At 41.3% G+C, this 24326-nt stretch overlaps 1 protein-coding gene and 1 long non-coding RNA gene across 2 annotated transcripts in view; one reads left to right on the forward strand and one right to left on the reverse strand.

The window, feature by feature from the left end:
• SLC38A4 (solute carrier family 38 member 4) overlaps nucleotides 1–24326 on the reverse strand; it is a 72520-nt gene that overhangs the window by 32037 nt on the left and 16157 nt on the right. The window lies entirely within an intron of this gene.
• Nucleotides 181–23256, forward strand: LOC127034939 (uncharacterized). The gene is made up of 4 exons (XR_007769534.1): nucleotides 181–332; nucleotides 16882–16943; nucleotides 20954–21124; nucleotides 23207–23256. It is a non-coding gene; the product is annotated as an uncharacterized LOC127034939 (long non-coding RNA).

Genomic DNA, 24326 nt, shown 5'->3' on the forward strand with positions numbered 1-24326 from the left:
GTAGTATCAACTCAGGCGCAGCTGTAAAAATTACTTTTAATTATTTTTTGATCTAACTGAAAAAATATTTATATAAAGATTAGCTTTCATTTATTTTTTAAATATCAAGAACATGAGTTCTACCATTTAGTTATCTGCCACGACCATCTATTTACAGCCAAGTTAGGCGGACTCAAAAGAGTGACTTTCTTTTCTTTCTCCCACAATCATAGCAATGCCAGCCTGCCTTTATTAATGGGTGCATTGCCATTGGATGGAAGCCTCTAGGACAGCATCTGGTCACTTAACTCCAGGACCAACTCCCGGACCTATTCCTGAAAAGATGAGACAAGGTGGGTGAGGTAATACCCTTTATTGGACCAACTTCTGTTGGTAGGAGAGACAAGCTTTTGAGCTTACACAGAGCTCTTCTTCAGGTTTGCCTCTCTAATATCCTGGAACAAACACAGCTACAACAATATTGCATACAACCCTGAAAAGATGTCCTTTCAGGGAAAGCTAGTCTGGTGGTCCTGGCATCAACAGTCCAAATATCCATCACAGATCTTATCTGTTCAGTGGGCCCTCAAACATGGAAAGGCTAGAAGATGGAGGCATCAGCTCAACTATCTTCTGTACTTACAAGGTTTTGTATACAGAAGAGCTCTGTTTCTCTGGCTGAGAACCGAGTTAGTACTAGTGGTGGTAGCCAGTGCCAGTTGGTAAGCCTTAATACTTGACAGCATGTACAGTCTTCAGTTGGGTGAAGGATCAGGTGGGTCCTCTCAGCCGATATTAGCAGTACTTGAAATAAGGAATGGCTTGCAAGTGCAAGCAAAATGCCTCCCACATTCACAACTACCAGGCCTTTCAGTTTATGTAGGCCAAACCTCATTAAAGGACCTCACAATAAAACCTAACAGCCATTTTTAATACAATAAGAATTTGTGCCATCATTTGGATGAACCATTGGCCAATCAAAACTTGCTTTGATGACAGATGATGCTATATAATATTGATGGGATAAACCACATTGTAGTTTGAGCTTGTGGTGATCCTAAGGGTGTAGGAGATTTTTTTCACCAAAATACAGAACAGTTTGTCCTTGTTTCCAGAACTTTGCATTTTGTTAAATCTTTAACTATTATATCATTAGCAATTTCACAGGACAATCCACTCTCACCTATAATTTCTTTTTCTTTTTAAATTCAATTACAATATGCCCATTTGGGGCCAAAGTTGCACTTCTGACTCACATGAGTAGTCCCATTGCTAAACAGCACTGCTTGTATGTGCAAGGCAAGCAACATTTGACCCAGAATAAAAATCAGTCATTAGTTACTTTAAGTAAGGTACCATTTTGATAAAGACTTGGGTCCCAAGTCTGTGGTTCTTTGCACTAGCCGTATTTCTACTGAAGTCACAGAAGGTTTCACTGGACCACAGAATTGGGCCACCGCTTTCTAACAATTATCATCACACAAATGACTAAAATAAAACTTCAAAGAAAAAGCAAATTTTAATTTTGTATAATAATTGGTCCTGTTCATTAGTGCACTATAAGCCTGTCTGAATATTAGTACAGATGTAATAAAAGGATCTCTCACATACACACACACCCCCAATCCACATTTAAAAAGGACTAGAATACATTTTCTCTAGAGATTGGTTCAGTCCTAGATAAATCCCATTCTATACTTTATGTCAAGAAATATACAAAGGGCGGGCCAAATCTTGTATTCCTTATTGAGGAATTCAATAGTCCATTGATTTCAGTGGGAGTTTTGCCTGAGAAAGAATCACTGGACACAGCAGGTCTTCTGATCTTGATCTATATAGTTATATACATAACGACCCACACAGTGAGAGGGAAATATACTTTTTTTAATGAACCCTTGTTAATATTTATAATTTTGCTGAACAAAATCAAGAATACTTGACAAGGTTCACTAGCTTTTTTGTAGCAGAATAACCCTCAGATATTCTGAGCGAAGCAGCAACATTGCATTTCTCACATCGAAAAAGTGAGAGACTTTGGTGGAACTCAGTCTACTGTAGAATATTAGTCTTTTCATCTCCACGTTTAAACCAGTCCCTTTATAACAGGTCTCACAAAGCAAATGTTAAAAGAAGAAATATCCAGGAATATTCCAAAGTTCACTGAGGAATGTCTACAACAGATAATATAAAACTTGGGTGATTCACCTTTACTTAAGAAAGCTGATTCTTCATATTCAGCACTAATTTCTGAATTGTGCTATTATAGTTGTATTTCATATATATTAATGTGTTTGCCAATAGACCTTTGGCAGTTAGCTTTCCATTTTAAGTGGAGATATAGATGGCCTACAATATTTGCTTATGATATTACAGTGTCAGTTCATTGTAATGAGCCATGATGTCACCAATTATAAGGATTTATTGTTGCTAGATTTTTTGAGCAGAAGTTAAAAGCAGATAGTGGGGACATATGTTAATAAATGCAAAATATTTAAAAGAATATTCAGAAAATAAACTGTGACTGAATGCAAAACATGTTCTTGTTTGAATGCTTCCAGTAATGGCCATAAACATACTTTCTGGGCTTTACCTCAGGGCTTCTTGTTGTTCCATCCCCTAAAATAATAAAGACTACTTCCGTGAAGCCAATTTTTCAGATAACTTGTTACAAAAATATATTCTTTTCCCAACACACTCAAGAACATCCTACATTGTGTTTGTTGATTATTATTGGTGCTGATCCTGCACTGAGAACTGCACAGATGCAGGGGGTCCACCTGGGGGATTCTCATTGCAAGCTTCTGGCTATTATTTGTATTCTATAAGTGCCCATGATGTGTTAGGTGCTTTACAAAAAAAGAAAGAAAGCAGTGCTTGTTCTACAAAAAAACAGACAGCTGTAAGGTATGGGAACAATCAACAAGTAGTGTAGCTGGGTGGTAATTGGTCATAGCCTAGTATTTCTGTAATTATTTTATTTACAAAGGTATGTAAATAAAATAATTACAGAAATACTGGGATATGATGTGTAGGGAACCCCAAATTACCCTATAGCCATGACATGATCCTTACTTGCAGATATTACAAGACTTTTACATTGATCTACTTTGAATTGATGCTCTTGCTCCCCATTCACCAAACTTCACACTACACCATGTATTTGTTCCAGAGAGCTCCCTTTTGTTGTAACAAGAGAACAAACACCTAAATTTTTCCCTTAACCCCTTTCCCAAACTCATGCAATAGTTATGGCTGAAAGCTAACTTGAAGTAATGATTTCAGCAGCTGACAGGAAAGGACTATTAGATAAATGAATTTTTTTGTAATGACATTTTGGGCTAAATGGTGGCTTTTAATCAGTGTCGTTGGTAGTGAGTCATGTACAGGCCCAGTAACTCTGCAGGAGCACTTTGAGGCATTGTGTCTCATGCAAGTGTAACGCTGACAGAGCCTGGTCATCAGTGGGAGGGTTCGAACCTGGGACCTCTGGAGCTTAGTGCATGAGCCTCTACTACATGAGCTAAAAGTCAATTGGCTGTTAGCTAAGGCTGTAGAGCAGACTCATTAATTGCTCTCTCTCTCTCTAAATCAGGGGTGGGCAAACTATGGCCCGGGGGCCACATCTGGTCCTTCAGATGTTTTAATCCAGCCCTTGAGCTGCCGCTGGGGAGTGGAGTCCAGGACTTGCCTGGCTCTGTGCGTGCTGAGGCTCTGTGTGGCTCCTGGAAGCAGCGGCATGTCCCCCCTCTGGCTCCTACGCGTAGAGGCAGTCAGGGGGTTCTGCATGCTGCCCCCGCCCCAAGCACCGCCCCCACAGCTCCCATTGGCCAGGAACCTCATTTCTGGCTCCACCCCAGAGCCCTCACCTCCTCCTACACCCCAGCTCCCAATTTTGTGAGCATGAATGGTCTGATATACAATTTCCATACCCAGATGTGGCCCTCAGGCCAAAAAGTTTGCCCACCCCTGATCTAAATAGTCTCGGTGCCACTAGAGGGGACAGAACACCACACCCAGGAGGTGTGTGGGTTACACAAGCCCTGTGTCTTTGAGAGCAGAAGGGAAATTGCCGCTATGCCTTTTGAAAGGGTGCAGCTTGCATTCCTATCCAGGTGGGGCAAAGTCTGCTGGTTGGTAGAGAAGTGACAAGATCATAGCTGAATATTTTCTCTTCTGTCATAGACTCACCAGACTTTAATGTCATAAGGGACCATTTTAATCATCTAGTCTGACCTCCTGCACATTGCAGGCCACAGAACCTCACCCACCCAATTTATAAGGGCTAATTTTGCAGCAGACTATTACACTGAGCAGTGCTTGTGCCTCTCTGAATGCAAGGACTGCAGTTATGCCTGCATGTCATCCTCTATCCCATGTATGTTCAGGCTATCCACAAACTGGCTTTTTCTGTTTCAGTTTTTTAATCCTACTGCGAATCAGATAATTTTTTGCAATTTACTAAAACAGAAAACTATTAGTCTGACCATTCTTCTTGAAGACACTGATCTACCTTTTCTATTTAGGAGAACAATGACACTTTCAAATAAACCAGGTAAGATGAGACGAGATCTAAATTAATCAATGGTAAGAATGGTCATACTGGAGCATCTAACCCAGTATCTTGTCTTCTGAGAGCAGCCAATGCCAGATGCTTCAAAGGGAATGAACCAGAACAGGGCAATTATTGAGTGATCCATCCCCTGTCTTCTAGTCCCAGCATTTGGCAGTCAGAGGCTTAGGGACACCCAGAGTCTGGGATTCCATCCCTGACCATCTTGGCCAATAGCCATTGATGAATATCCTCCATGAATTTATCTAATTCTTTCTTGAACCCAGTTATAATGTTGGCCTTCACGGCATCCTCTGGCAACAAGTTCCATAGGCTGACTGTGCCTTGCGTGAAGAAGTCCTTCCGTTTGTTTTAAACCTGCTGACTATTAATTTTGAGTGCCCCCTATTTCTTGTGTTATATGAATGGGTAAATAATGCTTCCTAATTTGCTTTCTCCACACCATTCATGAATTTATCATATCCCCCTCTCCTCCCTCTGTCTTATTTCTAAACTGAATGGGCCCAGGATTTTTAATCTCTCCTCATATGGAAGCGGTTTCATACCCGTAATTATTTTCATTGCCCTTCTCTGTGCCTTTTCCAATTTTAATATATCTTTTTTGAGCCAGGATGATCAGAACTTCAGGCAGCATTCAAGGTGTTGGCATATCATGGTTTTATATATTGGAATTATGATATTCACTGTCTTATCATTTATCCCTTTTCTAATGATTCCTAACATATTGTTAATTTTTTTTATTACTGCTGCACAGTGAGTGGATGTTTTCCGAGAACTATAAACTAGGCAACAGTGAATGTAGACCCATTCATTTTGCATATATAGTTGGGATTATGTCTTCCAATGTGCATTACTTTGCATTTATCAACATTGACTTTTATCTGCCATTTTGTTGCCCAGTCACCCAGTTTTGTGAGATCCCTTTGTAACTCTTTGCAGTCTGCTTTGAACTTACTATTTTGAGCAATTTTGTATCATCTGCAAATTTTGCTGCCTCACTGTTTACCCCTTTTTTCAGATCATTTATGAATAAGTTGAACAGAACTGGTTCCAGTACAGACCCTTGGGGGATACCACTATTTACCTCTCCATTCTGAAAACTGACCATTTATTCCTACCCTTCGTTTCCCCGCCCACATCTTTTAACCAGTTACTGATCCATGAGAGGATCTTCTCTCATGACTCCTTGCTTTGCTCAAGAGGTAAGGGACCTTGTGAAAGGCTTTCTGAAAGTCCAAGTTCACTGTATCTACTGGATCACCCTTGTCCACGTTTGCTGAACCCCTCAAAAATTTTAAATAGATTTGTGTCATGATTTCCCTTTACAAAAGCTGTGTTGAATCTTCCCCAACAAATCATATTCATCTGTGTATCTGATAATTCTGTTATATACTATAGTTTAAATCAATTTGGCTGGTACTGAAGTTAGGCCTACCAGCCTGTAATTGCCAGGATCACCTTTGGAGCCTTTTTTAAAAATTGGAGTTACATTACCAGATGACTGGAGAATAGCTACAGAGGGTGATTTAAGTGATAGGTTACATATCACAGTCAGTAGTTCTGCAATTTCTTATCTCAGTTCCTTCAGAACTCTTGGATGAATTCAGTCTGGTCCTGGTGACATATTACCGTTTAATTTATCAATTTGTTCCAAAACCTCCTCTATCAACAACTTATTGTGGGACAGTTCCTCAGATTTGTCACCTAAAAAGAATGGCTCAGTTGTGGGAATCTCCTCTGAAATGAAGGCGGATGCAAAGAATTCATTAGCTTCTCTGCAACAGCCTTGTCTTCTCTGAGTTCTTTTTTAGTACCTCAGTCATCCAGTGGCCTCACTGACGGTTTCACAGTCTTCCTGTCTCTGATGTACTTAGATCTTTTTTTTTTTTTTTTTGCTGTTAGTTTTTGTGTCTTTTCCTAGTTACTCTTCCAATCTTTTTTGGCCTGCCTAATTATACTTTTACACTTGATTTGCCAGTTTATGTTCCTTTCTATTTTCTTCAGTAGAATTTGACTTCCAATTTTTAAAGGATGCCTCTAACTACCTCTTTTTATGCTGTTTAGCCATAGTGGCATTTTTTTGGGTCCTCTTACTATTTTTTTAAATTTAGGGTATATATTTAATTTGAGCCTCCATTATGGTTTTTTTAAAAGTTTCCATGAGGCTTGCAGGCATTTCATTCTTGTGACTATTCCTTTTAATTTCCATTTAACTAGCTTCTTCATTTTCATCTAGTTCCCCTTTTTGAAGTTAAATGCTACAGTTGAGGGCTTCCCCCCCTCAAAGGATGATATATTTAATTACATATGGTCACTACTACTAAGTGATTCAGCTATATTCACTTCTTGGACCAGATCCTGTGCTCCACTTAGGACTTAATTAGGAATTGCCTCTCCCCTTGTGGGTTCCAGGAGTAGCTGCTTCAGGATGAAATCATTAATGGTGTCTAGAAATTTTATCTCTGCATTGTGTCCTGAGATGACATGTACCCAGTCAATATAGGGATAGCAGACTGGGTACACAGACAATTATAGCGCTTCAGCTCTATATCAGGCACATGGCCTGGGAGACTTGTGGATTGTGGCAACTTACAAGGTTTCCTTGTTTACTTAAATTAATAATTAGAGAGATGAAAGTGAAAGTGGGGTTTGATCCTCATTTACAGCACAACTCCTTTACACTGTTTTGGCAGTTCAAAGGGGCCTTAGTGCAAGAGATTCAGGCTCTTGATCTTTATATTCTGGGAAGGATAGTCCAGTGATTAGGGCACTAACAGAGGCTTTACGAGATCTAGGTTCAATTCCCTGCTTAGCTACAGACTTCCAGTGGGACCTTGGACAAGTCACTTAGCCTCTCTGTGCTTTGGTTCCCCATCTGTAAAATGGGGATAATCTTTCCTCACAGGGATGTTGTGAGGATAAATACATTAAAAATTGTGAATTGCTCACATACTATGGAGATGGGGGCCATATAAATACTAAAGATAGATTGGTTATTAATTAACAGACTTAAAGCTAAAATTTAAAGTCTTGTCAAAATACAATGGGGAAAAAAACTACCCCAGAAAATGTAGCCTAATGTGAAAATATTCTATTCTGTGTCTTGTTTAAACTTTTAAAATTTCAGCTCTGGAAAGAGTATTTTTTCCTGTCAGTTCCATATATTTGTATTCTCTGACATCCCCTAAGCCCCATGGTTAGTTGCTTTATGTAATGCTTCATCAGCTTTTACAGCAATAACAGAGAACCATATGGCTTATAACAAAATATTATTCATATTATTGTTATTGCTCATTATTATTATTGACATAGGAGATTATGCCTGGATGTGCATTTTTTCCCTTTAAAAAGAGTAATCTGGCTCAGCTGTTTAGACTCTAAATCATATTTAGTATACTAACGAGATTTTTGTATTCCTTTTCTTAATCTGTGAAAACATGTTTTTGCTCTGATCAAACTGAACGTACTGTGAGGTTTGCCATTCCTGATCAAACTATTGATCCACCAACTTCAGTCACCTACCTCGACATTTGCCAATGTTTGATGTTTCAGAAGAAAGCAATCTTACTCTTAAGATCTAGTAGTTCCCCTAATTCTAGGAGGCTCGACATGGGGGCAAGTTCATTCCTGACTCCTAGACCTAAAACATCAAATTGTATTCCAGCGTGTTTCTCCGTTCCTTCTATACTACAGGGCCTTAAAACTCTTTGAGGCAGGGACTCTTATGTACTGTATGTTTGTACAGTAACTATCACAATGCTGCCCCAGACAGGTTTTCCTGTAGTAGATACTGCAATATACATATTAAATAAATAAATGACAACAAAGTAATAAAAATCCTATTTTAATATATTACAAATACACTGCACTTACACAGAACCTTTGAGCAAAAGGTCTCAAAACACTTCATTAAACCTGTACTCTATTTCTGTTTCCCACTAAACCAGTGGTTCTCAACCTATTTATCACTGTGGGCCACATATGTCTTATGTGGGCCGCATCCAATACTACCTCTATGGCCCTGAGGATGTCACATGGGCCGCAGCTCTGGGCTGATTGGGCCACAAGCGCTAAACTAACAACCTGTGTGAATGTAGAACTTCTGCCATTTTTTCTTAATGCAAGAGATTTCATAGAAATAAGCACACTGTGGAAACCCAGTCTCAAATGATCAGTACTTAAAACTGTTGCATACCATTTTATCTCAAAGAACTTTAGTAAAAGGATGCTAAACCATTTATAAAATTATGCAGTATTTGGTAAAGGATGGGATTTTACTAGATGCATGTCCACAGATTACTCTGGTACAAAATGACTACAAAAAGTTTGTCTGGCTTTGTAGTAAAATGATTAACTGTTGATGTTGTCACACATACAACAGGTGTCATAGATCATAGATTCCAAGGCCAAGAGGGACCATTGTGAGTCTGACCTTCTGTACAACACAGGTCACTGAACTTCCCCAAAATAATTCCTGGACAGGGGCGAAAGTAAAATCCAGCTGTTACCGGTATGGGTTCCACTCGCGCCTCCACCCCCGGAAGGGGCGGGGTCTTAGACGGAAGAGGCGGGGCCAGTCCAAATACAAGCAACCCACCTCTCCTACATACTGCATGGATTCCTCCCATTGCATGACTTAGATATAGAAAATAAAGCTACTATTACTACTACCAGTATTGTCTGTAATAAAACTACTATTGAAATAAGCCTGAAAAATTGAAAACTCACTGTCACATTTTTCTCCTTGTCCTCCCTCCTCCTCCTCCAGCCAGGCTTCCCATCGCGGCTAGGCTCCATTTTCCCTCGACCCCCGCACTCATCAGGGGCTGCAGCGGCTTCCCTTTTGCTTGTAGCAGGGAGCAGGGGGACTGGCTGAGGGAGAAGCCTTCCCAGGTAGCCTGCTGCCTGCATAAGAACAGTTTAAATTTAGCTGTTCACTCCAGGACCACAGGATTGGGGGCTATGTCTGGCATCCTTGTTAATTTCACTCAGGGTTGTTGGGGGGAAATATACAAGATACTTAGAGAAAGTTTTGTCAATTTCAGACTCTGCACTCTGCAGGACACCAACACCATCAAAACAAAAAGAGATGTGAGCCCCTTGTCCTAAGGACATTTCAGGTGTTTAATTCAATATATAAAGAGAGTGGAAGAAAACTACTATTTCTTTCAAAGGAGGCACAATAATTTCCCCGAATATCCAGTTTTCCCTGCCAATCCCTTTGTGCTTTTGTCTGTTGGGCTCTTTGCTTTCCCTGTGAATCTCTAGTTGTTTTACCAAAATTGCTTTGCCCAAAATAAACCCTGATCAGCAGAACACATCTTCCCACCATGTTCTCCATGTGGTTTTTTAAAAATAGTAACATTTCAAAGAGGATCTGCAAGCAGTTTGGACATCACAACCATGATCCTCTGCTGGGGAGGGAATGGGATAGATTTGAACTTGGAAACGGTTCCTGATATTGATTGTATTTTTTGTGTATTATATTATTGAACATCGCCTCATCCAGGGGACAGAAAAGAACTGCCTTGGCTTTGGTCACCCCCCCAACAACTGTGAGTGAAATTAACAAGGATGCCAGAAATAGCCTCGAATCTCGCGGTTCAGACCGCGCAGTGAACAGCTAAGGGTATGTCTACACTAGAGGATTATTCCGATTTTACATAAACCAGTTTTGTAAAATAGATTGTATAAAGTCGAGTGCACACAGCCACACTAAGCACATTAATTCAGCAGTGTTCGTCCATGTACCGAGACTAGCGTCGATTTCCAGAGCGTTGCACTGTTGCTAGCTATCCCGTAGCTATCCCATAGTTCCCCCAGTCTCTCCTGCCCATTGGAATTCTGGGTTGAGATCCCAATGCAAAAACAGTGTCGCGGGTGATTCTGGGTAAATGTCATCACTCAATCCTTCCTCCGTGAAAGCAACGGCAGACAATCATTTCGCACCCTTTTTCCCTTGATAGCCCGTTTTGCCTTTTGTCACTGTCACATATGTGTAATGTATGCTGCTGACAGACGCGGTACTGCAGTGCTACACAGCAGCATTCATTTGCCTTTGCAAGGTAGCAGAGAGGGTTACCATCCCTATTGCACCATCTGCCATGCCATTGTAAATTGGCGATGAGATGACAGTTATCAGTCGTTCTGTACCGTCTGCTGCTGTCATGGGTGCTCCTGGCTGGCCTTGCTGAGGTTGGCCTGGGGCGCATGAACAAAAATGGGAATGACTCCCCGGGTCATTCCCTTCTTTATGTTTTGTCTAGAAATAGAGTCAGTCCTGCCTAGAATATGGGGCAAGTGTACTAGAGAATCAGAGAGCACAGCTGCTCCATGTCAGAGCCCCAGAGATCCTGCAGAAATGATGAGCTGCATGTCATTCTAAGGGGTGCCCTGCAACAACCCCACTCGTTTCTTCCCTCCTCTCCCAACCCTCCTGGGCTACCGTGGCAGTGTTTCCCCATTTGTGTGATGAAGTAATAAAGAATGCAGGAATAAGAAACACTGACTTTTTAGTGAGATAAAATGAGGGGGAGGAAGCCTCCAGCTGCTATGATAGTCCCGGCAGGACATTAAAGGGTGGCGGGGGAGAGGAGCCCAGCCTCCCACTGCTATGATAGTCTACGCAGTACAGAATCTTTTCTTTAGACATGAAAGGGGAGGGGCTGATGGAGCTCAGCCTCCAGTTGCTATGATGAAGATGGTTACCAGCCGTTCTGTATCATCTGCCGGGAATGAGCAGGAGTCATTCCCATTTTCACCCAGGCGCCCCCGGCCGACCTCACCGAGGCCAGCCAGGAGCACTGTCATAAACAGATGGTTACGGGTTAATGTCTCTTTTACCTGTATAGGGTTAAGAAGCTCAGTAAACCTGGCTGACACTTGACCAGAGGACTAATAGGGGGACAAGATACTTTCAAATCTTGGTGGAGAGAAGTCTTTGTTTGTGCTTTTTGTTTGGTTCATTGTTCACTCTCGGAACTGAGAGGGACAGGACATCATTCCAGGCTTTTCCAATCTTTCTGAATCAGTCTTTCATGTTTCAAAATTGTAAGTAGTAGCCAGGCAAGGCGGATTAGTCTTTTGTTTGTTTTCTCAACTTGTAAATGTGTCTTTTTGCTGGAAGGATTTTTACCTCTGTTTGCTGTAACTTTGAATCTAAGGCTGGGGGGGGGGGGCAGGGGTCCCTCTAGTTTACATGAGTCTGAGTACCCTGTAAAGCATTTTCCATCCTGATTTTACAGAGATAACTTTTACTTTTTTCTTTCTTTAATTAAAAGCTTTCTTTTTAAGAATCTGATTGATTTTTCCTTGTTTTAAAATCCAAGGGATTGAGTCTGAATTTACCAGGGATTGGTAGGGGGAAAGGAGGGGGGATGGTTAATTCCTCCTTGTTTTAAGATCCAAGGAGTTTGGATCGGTGTGAAGCCTCTCAAGGCAACCTAGAGAGGGGAAAGTCTGGGGGGAAAAGGAGGGGGATGGTTAATTTCTCCTTGTTTTAAGACCCAAGAGGTTTGAGTCTGGGTTCCTCAGGGAAGGTTTTGGGGGAACAGAAAGTGTGCCAGACACTAAATTCTGGCTGGTGGCAGCGTACCAGACCTAAGCTGGTAATTAAGCTTAGAAGTGTTCATGCAGGTCCCCACTTCTTGTACTCTAAAGTTCAAAGTGGGGGAAAAAAGCCTTGACAAGCACTCAAGGGCTGATGATGACAATGGATACCAGTCATATTGTACCGTCTGCCACCGGGAAGGGGATGCTGGTGTTCAGTGCTGCAGCACCCCGTCTATCAACAGCATGCAGTAGACATAGGGTGACATTGAAAAAAGGTGATAAACATTTTTTTTCCCTTTTCTTTCGGGGGGGGGGGAAGGGTGTAAATTGACGACATATACCATGAAACACCCGGGAAAATGTTTTTGACCCTTCAGGCATTGGGAGCTCAGCCAAGAATGCAAATGCTTTTAGGAGACTGCGGGCACTGTTGGATAGCTGGAGTCCTCAGTATCCCCTCCCTCCCTCCATGAGCATCCATTTGATTTTTTGGCTTTCCGTTACGCTTGTCACACAGCACTGTGCTGTGGCCTCTGTCTATCATAGCCTGGAGATTTTTTCAAATGCTTGTCATTTCGTCTTCTGTAACGGAGCTCTGATAGAACAGATTTGTCTCCCCATACAGCGATCAGATCCAGTATCTCCTGTACAGTCCATGCTGGAGCTCTTTTTGGATTTGGGACTGTATCGCCACCCATGTTGATCAGAGCTCCACGCTGGGCAAACAGGAAATGAAATTCAAAAGTTCGCAGGGCTTTTCCTGTCTACCTGGCCAGTGCATCCGAGTTCAGATTGCTTTCCAGAGCAGTCACAATGGTGCACTGTGGGATACTGCCTAGAGGCCAATACCGTCGATTTGCGGCCACACTAACCCTAATCTGACATGGCAATACCAATTTCAGCGCTACTCCTGTCGGGGAGGAGTACAGAAATCAGTTTAAAGAGCCCTTTATATCGATATAAAGGGCCTCGTTGTGTGGACGGGTGCAGGGTTGAATCAGTTTAACGCTGCTAAATTCAGTTTAAACACGTAATGTAGACCAGGCCTAAGTTTAAACTGTTCTTATGCAGGCAGCAAGCTACCTGGGGAGACCGCTCCTTCAGTCAGTCCCCCTGCTCCCTGCTACAAGCTAGAGGGGAGCCCCTGCAGCCCCTGCTGAGTGCAGGGGTTGGAGGAAGCACTGAGCCTACCTCTGTCGGCAGCTTGGCTGGGGGAGGAAGGAGGAGAGAAACAGATGTGACGGTGAGTTTTCCCCTTCCACTGACTTTTATTAGCTATGGATTTAAGGCTATTGTATTCTACCCCTGCCTTGGTCTCACCATCCTCCCCCACCCCCAACAACCCAGAGTGAAATTAAGAAGAATGGCAGGAATAGCCCCGAATCCTGTTCAGACCATGGAGTGAACAGCTAAGTTTAAACTGTTCTTATGCAGGCAGCAGGCTACCCAGGGACGCTTCTCCTTCAGTTAGTCCCCCTGCTCCCTGCTACAAGCTAGAGGGGAGCCGCTGCAGACCCTGCTGAGTGTGGGGTCGGGGGAACAGGGACCCTAGCCCTGTCGGCAGCCTGGCTGGAGGAGGAGAGGGAGAGAAACAACAAACAAATGTGACAGTGAGTTTTCCTTTTCCAAACTTTTATTAGCTTTGAGTTTGAACTTTTTGCTATGCAGCCAAAAGAGGTGAAAGTAAGCCAGTACTGAATGCTCCACTTACTTGCCGTACACTACTGCACCTTTTTTTACCAGTCCTCCGTACCGGGCTGTACCGGCTTAATTTCACCGCTGTTCCTAGGGGATATCTTTTAGAAAAAACAGCTAATCTTGATTTAAAAATTTACAGTGATGGAGAATTTACCTTCTAAATTGTTGCAGTGGTTAATTACTCTCAATTTATGCCTTATTTCCAGCTTAGATTTGTCTAGCTTCAACTTCAACTTGCAGAAGTGACGTATTGCACATGTGATTAATATACTAAGTCAAATGGTTTAAATTTTTAAAACTTTACTGTATTTGCATTGGATATTGGATTCTCTGCCCCATCTGAGCTCTGCTTGGATACAGTGGAGTGTTAGCCAGAAGCAGCTCCAACTTACACCACTGACAAAAGTTTCCCTCAGTGACCTTACCCCAGGAGGATAGAAGTATCCAGCACAGCAGCTGGCTCTACTACCTTCTCCAGCTTTGCACTAGTGGGGAACTTCCCAGCACTGGGGGAACTCTCTGCTGACTGTTTATGAGCAATTTGAGTCCACTTTCCACCAGCTGAGCAATACAGCATAACATGGATTTAGTGACTGGACGATCTAGCTCATTACATCTGGATTAGATAAATAGGATCAAACCAATTTTCAAATGCCTTTGTGTCTGAGATTGAGAAAATGCTAATGTAATTGTTTAAAATGATCTATGTATTGCTAAAGTGCACCTAATTCAGAACATATTTTATCTTATACATGATTATATTCAAAATTATGTAGCAGTCATTTCTAATGAAACATGATCCAGCCAAACTAGTCTTTTAACTCAAAGTTGTCTCAACCTGTTTTAACATTAAAATCACTTGTCTCATAAAAGTTTTAAAGTTTCAGGAAATTATATTAAGAATAATGATCAGTCTAACAGCATTATATAAAACAATGACATCAATTCACTTAATAAAATTCTTCAACTTAACTGCAGTATTTTGGCACAGTGACTGAGATGATTGCTTTTCTAATTAATTAAAGACAGGTTCATTTAGGCAGTTACATTCTTTGTCCACAACAAGCAAATTTTTAATTAGTGAGCCCCTACTGCTATCAAAAGGCCTTCATTATTTGTTTTTCATTCTCTCTCTAATCCTAAACCAACAAAGTCCGTGCTCGCCAAAACTCTTGAGAGAGAGTTGATTTTGGAATTTTGTTAATACTGTGACTTCCTGGAGATGTGCAAATCTGTTCTTATCCAAAAAGTAACATCATTAGCCATTAGGGAATAATCTAAATTAGACCTGTAATGTTTTAGCTTTTCCATCTATATTATTTTTCTCTTCAATGGCCTCTCTAGCCCCTTGCAATCTAGGAATAACGTTGGTAGTGCACATGGACTGGTGGGCCTTTTAAAAAATGTAACAAGCTGTCAGATAGGCAGGGATGAGGGAGCACATATTTATTCGGAAGTTGGGGCTATCACCACGAAAGGTATATTCTTTTGCTTTATCAAATGTTTCTGTTTAGTTCTTGTTCTTTGTCATAGTTTTAAAAATTAGTTTTGTTTGCATGTCAGGCCGTAGTTCTTTTAGTAACAAAAACCAAGGTGGTTATTGCCCCTGACACTTGTGACAGTGTCTTTAGCAGGTGGCTTTCATCTACTGGGTGTTGGGAAGGCAATTTACATGGGGATTTTGGTGTGGCTTGGATGCTCAGTCTTGTAAGTGGAATTTCCAGTCAGACCACATATTTTCTCTTCCACTGATCCCACTAACAATGCTAAAGGCAAGGCAAGGCAAAGTGATCCTTTATCGCAAAATGCTCCAGAGGAGGCTAAAGAATTTAGGATTGCCCAACTATCGGGCTTCTTTCAAGGTGAAAGATATTGTCAGTCAAGGTCTAATCATACCTCACAATTTGACTGCCAGATGCTGGAACTGGATGACAGGGGATAGATCACTTGATAATTTCCCAGTTATTCCCTTTGAAGCATCTGGCATTGGCCACTCTTGAAAGACAGGATACTGGGATAGATGGACCATTGGTCTGACCCAGTATGGACGTTCTTATGTTCCTATGTTCTTAACATAGACCAGCCACTTAAAAACTGAGACAAAGACACTGAGATGTGGAGCACTCTATTGCAAATCACAAAGTGTACTGTATGCTAATGATGTTTCAGTCTGAAAGGCCTTTCTGGACAAAAAGGTTAGAAAAATATTCACAAACACAGAAAAGAAATACAGATCCTAATGGTCTAAATTTTTAATCTGTCTGAAATTGATTATTTAAAATAATAAATTTCATACTGGTAGAAACGGCACCTAATAAAAAAACCTGTTATTATCTTTTTGTCAGTATTAATAAAATACAAGTTCATGACTTTTAATATGCAGTTAATGTATATGTTTATCAAATCCCATTAGTAATCATAGTTCCTGAATCAGCTGGCTGTGTCGACATTCTAGAGAACACAGCAAGTATATCACACCAAACATAAGGGCCTCAATCCTGCAAACACTCTTGCATCTAAGTGACTTCACATAGGCGAGTAGTAGTTCTACTGAGTGTTTAACTGAATATACCTCAGTATTTTTGTTTAATAACTGTCATTTCATCTGACTGTGTAAAATGTCCTCATTAATTTAAAATGCCTATTTTCTTACCGCCAGCTATAATTTATTCAATATAATAAAAATGTTATTACTTCTTCAATTTGACTGTATTAAAATACAATTTAAATGTAAAATAGGAATCCAACAATTTCAGCAGGAAATGAACTCTCACTTTTTTGCACCACATGCTTTTATGTTAGGTTTGCATTATAATATTGTATAATTTTGTAAAACTCTTGATTAGCAATTTTGCAAATCTGAAAAATACAATTCACAGGTTACGACCATGACCCTTGAAAAAATGTAAGAGAACCACCTCATTACGAGATATACCTTGCAATAGATATTTGTTTAACTTGAACTCTGCAAGTGCAGTTGCCCAGTGCAATTGTACATATTTGCTCCTGAATCCTTTCTGAGAGGCACTATTTAAACATGTTGATGCACTGCATTGAGATTTTTTTTGTACTCATTCCAGCAGGCTTGACAAAACAAGATGACTCAGAAGATAAATCTGTTTTTTATATCAAGAAGCACTACAAGGTAAGTGAACTACCTTTTACGTTATATGTCTCCATTTAAATAAAACATGGCAGGCATGCACGCTCTTGTGGAGGTGCATGGTATGGTTGTATTGCTCAGTCAGATTTCTATTTTCAATTGTATTAATGTATTTGGACTCTAGTTGTCAATCTTTGGTTTAATGGCAATGAGTTTGTTACTGTAGATTCATTGATGTGTTAGGAGGGAAGGAGAAATTGGTGTGTAAGGCAAATTTTGTGGTCCCCTCAATCCAACCCATGCCCAGAACCCAGGATGTAGTTCTTGTGTCTGATCCCCTGTGGCTTGGGGTATGTCTACACTACGGGATTATTCCGATTTTACATAAACCGGTTTTGTAAAACAGATTGTATAAAGTCAAGTGCACACGGCCACACTAAGCACATTAATTCGGCAGTGTGCATCCATGTACCAAGGCTAGCGTCGATTTCCGGAGCGTTGCACTGTGGGTAGCTATCCCGTAGCTATCCCATAGTCCCTGCAGTCTCCCCCGCCCATTGGAATTCTGGGTTGAGATCCCAATGCAAAAACAGTGTCGCGGGTGATTCTGGGTATATGTCATCACTCAATCCTTCCTCCGTGAAAGCAACGGCAGACAATCATTTCGAGCCCTTTTTCCCTGGATTGCCCTGGCAGATGCCATAGCATGGCAACAATGGAGCCCGTTTTGCCTTTTGTCACTGTCACCGTATGTGTACTGGATGCTGCTGACAGACGCGGTACTGCAGTGCTACACAGCAGCATTCATTTGCCTTTGCAAGGTAGCAGAGAGGGTTACCATCCCTATTGCACCATCTGCCATGCCATTGTAAATTGGCGATGAGATGACAGTTATCAGTCGTTCTGTACCGTCTGCTGCTGTCATGGGTGCTCCTGGCTGGCCTTGCTGAGGTTGGCCTGGGGCGCATGAACAAAAATGGGAATGACTCCCCGGGTCATTCCCTTCTTTATGTTTTGTCTAGAAATAGAGTCAGTCCTGCCTAGAATATGGGGCAAGTGTACTAGAGAACCAGAGAGCACAGCCGCTCCATGTCAGAGCCCCAGAGATCCCACAGAAATGATGAGCTGCATGCCATTCTAGGGGGTGCCCCTGCAAGAACCCCACCCGTTGCTTCCCTCTTCCCCAACCCTCCTGGGCTACCGTGGCAGTGTCCCCCCATTTGTGTGATGAAATAATAAAGAATGCAGGAATAAGAAACACTGACTTTTTAGTGAGATAAAATGAGGGGGAGGAAGCCTCCAGCTGCTATGATAGTCCAGGCAGTACAGAATCGTTTCTTTAGACATGAAAGGGGTGGGGGCTGATGGAGCTCAGCCTCCAGTTGCTATGATGAAGACGGTTACCAGCCGTTCTGTGCCATCTGCTGGGAATGACCAGGAGTCATTCCCATTTTTACCCAGGCGCCCCGGCCGACCTCACCGAGGCCAGCCAGGAGCACTCACGGGCTGATGATGAAGATGGATATCAGTCATATTCTACCGTCTGCCACCGGGAAGGGGAGGCTGGTGTTTAGTGCTGCAGCACCCCGTCTACCAACAGCATGCGGTAGACATAGGGTGACATTGAAAAAAGGCAAGAAACGTTTTTTTTCCTTTACTTTCGGGGGGCAGGAAGGGTGTAAATTGATGACATACACGCTGAAACACCCGGGAAAATGTTTTTGACCCTTCAGGCATTGGGAGCTTATCCAAGAATGCAAATGCTTTTCGGAGACTGCAGGGTCTGTGGGATAGCTGGAGTCCTCAGTACTCCCTCCCTCCCTCCATGAGCGTCCATTTGATTCTTTGGCTTTTCGTTATGCTTGTCACACAGCACTGTGCTGCGGCCTCTGTCTATCATAGCCTGGAGATTTTTTCAAATGCTTTGTCATTTCGTCTTCTGTAACGGAGCTCTGATAGAACAGATTTGTCTCCCCATACAGCGATCAGATCCAGTATCTCCCGTACGGTCCATGCTGGAGCTCTTTTTGGATTTGGGACTGCATTGCCACCCGTGCTGATCAGAGCTCCACGCTGGGCAAATGGGAAATGAAATTCAAAAGTTCACGGGGCTTTTCCTGTCTACCTGACCAGTGCATCCAAGTTCAGATTGCTTTCCAGAACAGTCACAATGGTGCACTGTGGGATACCACCCAGAGGCCAATACCATCAATTTGCGGCCACACTAACCCTAATCCGACATGGCAACACCGATTTCAGCGCTACTCCTCTCATCGGGGAGGAGTACAGAAATCGGTTGAAAGAGCCCTTTCTATCGATATAAAGGGCCTCGTGTGGACGGGTTCAGGGTTAAATCGGTTTAACGCTGCTAAATTCGGTTTAAACGCGTAGTGTAGACCAGGCCTTGGCTTTAGGTAAGACTGAAAACAGGTATCTACAATAACATGGAATTTTATGATGTAGGACTTGGACTAGCCATCAAATCATTTCAGATAAGCTATTGAACAGCCACCAGGTGGTAATAGTGACTTTCAGTCATTACTGTTCTGGGCTAGGTTCAATGCAGTGACCTAGAGGTGAAAGTTCCTGTCTCCTGAACCAGTCATAATTTACATGTCCCTTCTGAGCTCTGTTTTAGCCATTCTCCAGCCAATGTCAGGATGGGACACTTTTCAATCTGCCATTTAGCTGGAGAAGTTAATCCTAAGCAACCCAAAGCACTCTCTTTAGGATAAATTAATGCCTTCTGCAGCAATTCCAGCTCTGAAAGCCGGAAACAATGAATGTCAATGTTAATGCTAATAGAACATAGCACCTATGATGTGCTTTCACAGGAGCTGTAGCATTAGTCTTCCTTTTCTTAACTCTCTTTGTTTGCTAGATAAAGACCTAACTACAAGCTAATATCCAGATCCTACAAGCCCTTAGTCATTTATGCGTATAAGTAGCTCCACTGACTTCAGGGAGGCTGCATAAGGAAAGAGGGTGTGGCCCTAGTTCAATGCAACTAAATGCATCAACAAAAAACCACTCTGCACACCTGAAATGGTGTTTTCAAATATAAACTAAAACCAGAAAATGATCCAGCACTACAGAGAAAAGGCATTTCTGTGTCACTCTACTGAAAATCATTATCTCCTTTGCTTTGTATCTCGGTGCCTGCATCAATGTATTTAGGCAGTAAACTGCAAAGTAAAACCATGAGTCCAATCCTGAATTTCTTATTCAGGCTACACAGCTATTTTGCCTGAAAATCAAGTGATTGGGCCTGAATATTTACTCTTTTGCTCTTAAATCACAAAAAATTTATGGTCCTGCAGTGGGTAGCAGTTTTGCTCCTTGCTATTGTTACATTAATCAGATCATCACACATGAATTTGTTTTAAAAGTGGTATGAAATATTATCTTAGACCAGGGTAGCTATATAGCGAGCTTGTGAAATAAAGATTCATATCCTGACTGTGAAAAATCACAATGTAGACATTCAGGGTTGGACTGGAGCCAGAGCTCTGGGACCCTGCAAGGGTGGAGGTCCCAGAACTTGGGCTAGAGCCTAAATGTCTACGCAGCAACTTTTAGTCCCATGAGCTAGAGTCACCTGACCTGGGCCAGTTCTGGCTGTGCTGTGGGTCTTTTATTCCTGTATAGATATACCCTTACTTTCAATGGAATTTTCTATCTCTTGTTAGCTTGTCACATGACTCCTCTCCTTCTCTGCAATTCACTTTACATTCATTTCTGAAATATGCAACTTTTATTTTGTCCTTTTAAAAAATTATAAGAAGAAAAAGAAAGAGCAGAAAGCATGAAGTACGGTAAGACTGAAAGTGTTCTGTAACTTAACACCAGTTCAAGGTTCAGGACTTGCTATTAATTACACTGGTAGAAAAAAATTTCTTTCCTTTTTTCCCCATCAATATTTTGAAAACCTTGGATTATCTCTACTCTTTGTTAAGAGAGTAATGAGAAACAAGACTATTAGTGATAGTTTTAAGAATGAGCATCTGTCATAAACAGATAGTTAAGGGTTAATGTCTCTTTTACCTGTAAAGGGTTAACAAACAGTGAACCGGACACCTGACCAGAGGACCAATCAGGAAACAAGATACTTTCAAATCTCGGTGAAGGGAAGCCTTTGTTTGTGTTTTTTGGGTTTTGCTTTGTTCTCTCTGGGATCTGAGAGTAACCGGACGTACTACAGGCTCTAATTTTCTATTCAAATAGTAAGTGCAAATAGAAAGGCAGTTTAGTCTTTTTAATTGGTTTTCTTTATTTGCTAATGTGTATTTGGCTGGAAGTATTTTAAATTGTATTTCTGCTGGAGGAGGTTTTTTCTCCAGTTTCTATAAGCTGACAGACCCTGTAACTTTTACCATCTAAATTGCAGAGATAACTTTTACCTTTTTTTTTCTTTTTATTAAAAGTTTTGCTTTTTAAGACCTGTTTGATTTTTTTCTCCTAGTTAAGGCTCAAAGGAACTGAGTCTGTACTCACCAGGGAATTGGTGGGGAGAAGGGAGAGAAAGCAGTGGGAGAAGGGAAAGGTGAATTTCATCTTTGTTTTAGATTCACGGAGTTTGAATTTGTATTGCCTCTGGGTGAAGGGAAAAGAGGAGTGGGGGGGAAGGTAACATTCCTCTCTGTGTGGTGATTCAAGGAGTTTGAATCACGGTGATCTCCTAGTGTACCCAGGGTGGGAAAGAGCTGGGAGGAAGGAAGGAGGGGGAAGGGAAATGGTTTATTCCCCTTTGTTGTGAGACTCAAGGAATTTGGGTCTTGGGGTCCCCAGAGAAGGTTTTGGGGGGACCAGAGTGTATCAGGCACTGGAATTCTTGATTGGTGGCAGCTTATCAGATCTAAGCAGGTAATTAAGCTTGAAGGGATTCATGCTGGTACCCCAACTTTTGGACTCTAAGGTTCAGATTGGGGAAAGATATGACAGCATCATCGTAGGAACTATCAAGACTAAAAGCAAATTACTGATTGCAAAGCTTTTCAATGGAATATGAACTATACCTTTCCAATCCTTATATATAAAATATGTATAACGATACTTATTTCCTACTATACAGGAGTGTTGTGAGTATTAGCTAATGCCTGTACAGGATTTTGATAATGAAAAATGCTATATAAGAGCTTTCGTTATCATTAGACAACTTACTTTAAAATATCCATGCCGATTACTCTCTTGCTTTTCAAACTTCACCCCCTTTCTCTCTGATGTGATTTTAGCATCTGATATCTCGTAAGCAGCTAAAATTAGAGTCTAATGTTTTACTCTGTTTGAAAGCTGGCCTTCCAGACATTAAGGATCAAACGATGCCCCTTCCACACTGAACAGTAACTTACTCAAGGGGTTATCCATTCAATAGCAAATTTACTCCAAGTGATTCCATTGGTTTCAATATGAGTAGGGTTATTATAAGTTGGTCCTAAAAGAATAAATCACTGGTTTCTGGATATAGTTGTTCTCAATAGCAACTAACATCATGTCAAAATTGAGGTGGAAAAAATCCAAAATAATAAACAGAATGACATAATTTTTAACGTTTGATATCTCACAGCCTGTCAGAGTAAAAACACTTTCATAAACAAATGCTCCCAGGAATGATAAATTTTCCCAAGAATTGGAGCACAGATCAGAAAGAAAAATATCTGATTCCACAGAGAAAGGTATAGTTCCATAAGGCATGGAAGTTGCTTGTGTAACCAGAAAAATTGTGTAACCAGAAAAATGCTACAGGCAATAGCCTCATGTCTTGAACATCTGCACATGGAACACAAACCAGTCAGCAAATCATTGTGGCCCAGCAAGATTGAAAGAGAATCTTCTTCTTCCAGCTAATGGAAGGTAGCAGGTGTGGCTGTGGAATGGCTTTCAAGATCTACATTCTACAGCTCTGTTGATGTAATAGAGGAGCAGGTATTTCTAGAACCCATTTATAAAGTATCTATAAACAATAGAAAAAAAATAATGGCAACTCTTCCAAAGTAACAACTATATTTATGAAATGCCAAGTCTTTCACAAAATGAAGAACAAGTAAATTTGTAGTTAAGACACAGTCTTAAACTCAGTCCATTGTTCCTCAAAAATGTAACATATGCCCATGACATCAGACATTGCAAAACACAGGTACTGCCAGGCAAATTATCGGTAGACTTTCAGCTATAAAGATGACTTGAAATGCATATTTTAAAAAAGTAGTTAACTGTAAAGATATATGTGCTGAACGCTCCAAAGAGCAAAGGTAGGTGAGGCCTTCAGCAGATAAGTGATTTTAAAAGTACAATTTTTTATGTTTTAGGTGCCATGAAGTTTGGCTGACACATGGAACTAGCCTAGAGAGGATCAGGTTATTTTTCCCAGTATACAGCATCACTTTGCAAAGTTTGATTATTTTAATTGGTGCATAAAAACATATATTCTTTAAAATGGCAAAATCTCCCCCTCAGCTAAAAAGAACAGTGCTTACTTCAGTTCCCTCCCCTGCCCATGTATAAGTGAGCTCTTTGATCCGGTAGGGGCATACATTGTTGTATTGTAGAATAGTGCATGCTGGGAAAAATCACATTTAAAGCTATAACTCTGGGAATGTTAAAGCACATACAAAACCCAACAGACTGGGTAAGTTTTGTTTGTCTATTCAATGAATGTCCCTCTGACCTTTGCTGTAAAAATTCAGCACACAGGAATGAGAGAACCTAGATAATTGTGTTGAGTAATTGCTCTTCCTCCCTGCAGGTTCTCACATGTGCAGTCTCATAAGGTTGCATTCTTGCTAAACCCCTGTTGAATGTACTTGTACCAATTCAGCAGTGTGCCTGCTGTCTTGTGCCTAATGAGGTAGAGAAATGCATCAATGTAAAATAGCTAAAACTAAAGCTAGATAATATGAAAACAGTATTTGTTGGTGGGAAAAGCATTAAACAAAGTGGGTGAAGGCTGCACCTGTTTGAGGTGTGTGTCCCACTCTTTGGCAATATGGTCTGCAGCCAATGAGTCATACTCAGTTGTTCATACAGCCAGAGGCCGTGACTTGTTTTTATATGTTCTGTAGGCCTGCCAGAGAGATCCATGCCTTTGTCACTTCAAAGGGAATGCACTCTAGCTGGGGCTGCCCTTAAGGAAAACAGGGATGTTGTGTATTTGGTTGTCATGGTTTTTGTTCCTATGGCAACTGAGTTAGATTATTAGGGGATAGCCCAGCCAGCTTCGGCCGGTTAGGCGAGCTCTGTGTCTGTAAATAAATGGTAGTTTTGTTAGCTGTCTGCTGTCTGCTCTCAAGTGATTTCTTCCTAAACTGGCTGCCTCCAAGGATATAACAAGTGGCGATGGAGGATGGGATTCCGGTGCTGCTCCAGTAACAGAAGGAAGTAGAAGTCAAGGTAAAGAACAAAAACCAAAAAAACTGCTTGTTTGCACTG

Source organism: Gopherus flavomarginatus, chromosome 1 (genome assembly GCF_025201925.1).
Source record: "Gopherus flavomarginatus isolate rGopFla2 chromosome 1, rGopFla2.mat.asm, whole genome shotgun sequence".
In the NCBI taxonomy this organism is placed as follows: Eukaryota; Metazoa; Chordata; order Testudines; family Testudinidae; genus Gopherus; species Gopherus flavomarginatus.